Genomic DNA, 2,215 nt, shown 5'->3' with positions numbered 1-2,215 from the left:
ATACCTGCCTGGGCCACATGATCCGAGAGCTCTTCCATGTCTCTTTTCATGTAGTCCAGGGAGGTACGTCTCAAGTCATTCACTCCGACATGGACAATGACAGAGTCATATTTGTACTTTTGGGGAGTGACTTGAGTGCATGCGTTATGTGGCGGATCCTGGCACCCGACAGGCAGCTGACTGTAATTTTCTCCTTATTCAACCTGGTGAGAGGAGTCACCTATGACTAAAGTGTTAGGTACATTGTCTTGCCTTACGGGCTGTTGCTGGGTGGCACACTGGTGTTGTGAACTATGTGACCCATTGGTTGTGATTGGTGTTTGTTTGCGTTTCAGCTTCAGAGGTCTTTGTTGCTTGGGCAGGTTACAGTTAAGGGCCTCTGCATATGTGGATTTAGTGTTGCTATATGTGGGTGTTGGTGGTGCGGGTTTAGAAGGGCTGTGTGTTGCTTGAGGTGTAGTGTGGGTGTTAACCTTCTCCTCTTGACTGTTTAGCACAATCTTGGGTGGAGAGAGCTTTGCTTCCATTTTGGCTATGTAAGTGCATCTCTCACAGGTTGTAGTGTTGGGTGGTAGGAGGAGAGGGTTGTCTGTGTACATGAGGCAATTGCTGCATTGCCCCAGTATGCCCAGATTCACCAGGTGGACAGGAGAAATCACCGGAAGCTGACCCTTGGACATGCCTGGTTTGGGGCTTTTTTTTTCTTTGTAAAGTATAGGAGCTGTTTCCTTAGCAAGGTACTTTGCAATTATAAGCTGTTTAGTGCCTACTATTAATTTCTCCTTGTTAACAAGGAGAGTTCAGTGTTTGTATGAGTTTAAGGCTTCCTAGTGCTTTCCAGCAGGTATTAGAGAAAGTGCTAGTCACAGGGATGCTTAAAGGTAAGATTGAAAAGAATGCACTCTGCAGTGTGCACTAGAGAAGTTAGATGTGAAAGTAGGTAACTTGAGTTTTACCTGTTTAAAAAGTTAAGGTTTAGTGGAGAGTTACTATTTTTAAAACAGCAAGATGGATTGAAAGGGGTGGTCACTTTTGTATTTTGGTACTATGAAATACTGTAGGATGGCCAATAAATTTAAATAATTGAAGGGGTGGGATTTCAAAAATGATGATTTTGTGATTACTCACATAAGCCAGTGAAAGTAGAGAGAAATGAGATATATGGACAGATTAACATAAGAGGCGGGCAACTAGAAAGACAGTGGTTGCAAGCAAAACACAAGGTAAAGAAAACAAACTACAGTATTCAAAATATAGAAAGGCAATACAGTAATACAAAAAATAAAAGCAAACTAACCTTTCCTTCACAGCAAAGTGTAGCAGAGTCTGGATGAGCCTTTCTGGTAAAATATACCACTTAAATATAATCACCCCCTTACAGCATCCACCTCTCAAAAAATGCTGCTATTACATACCACAAGTTATAAAATCAACCAGTTTATTACATTAACTCCACAATATAAATATTACTCTGGAGTTCTCAAAAATTCCAAACGGCTTTCAGTACAAGAGTATATTGATTAACTGCTCTGATCCTTCAATGTTAAATGATTATATTCCAATCCTGACCCTCCTTGCCCAGTAAGCTAACTGTTAACAGCTTGTCATACCAGTTTGGGACTGCATGCCAAGGATGCATTAGTTCTCAGATGGTCTCACCGCACCTTTTCAATACCTAGTGCAGTCTACTCCTTCTGAGTAATTTTTTCCCAACTAATATTCTTTCTTCAACAAAGAGCTAAATGGCACTGATTTATTGCCTTGTTGATGTGATTTTCTCCAGTTCTTTGCCTCACCTCTCCTCTTCCTTAGTTTTTATCCTCCTAGAAGTAAAACAACAGTGTCTCCTTAGCCTGTCAGACATTACTCATGCTATTACATACCACAAGTTATAAAATCAACCAGTTTATTATATTAACTCCACAATATAAATATTACTCTGGAGTTCTCAAAAATTCCAAACAGAATCTGTCCTGGGACCTCTCTTGTTCGGTATATATTTCTCGGAGGTACAGGCCAACACGGAAGGACTGTGGCTGACCAAGTTCACAGATGACTGCAAACTGGGCGCCATAATCGACTCTCCAGCCGACACAAGCATCCTCCAAAAGGGCCTCATAGAAACAGACAACTGGTGCCAGAGCCATGGCCTCAAGCTAAATGCCAAAAAATGTATAGTCATCCCCTTTGGCAAAAACAAAGTGCCCACAAATTA

Source organism: Protopterus annectens, chromosome 8.part0 (assembly GCF_019279795.1).
Source record: "Protopterus annectens isolate FY-2018-M chromosome 8.part0, PAN1.0, whole genome shotgun sequence".
NCBI lineage: Eukaryota > Metazoa > Chordata > Ceratodontiformes > Protopteridae > Protopterus > Protopterus annectens.
Note: the sequence above shows the minus strand (reverse complement) of the source record.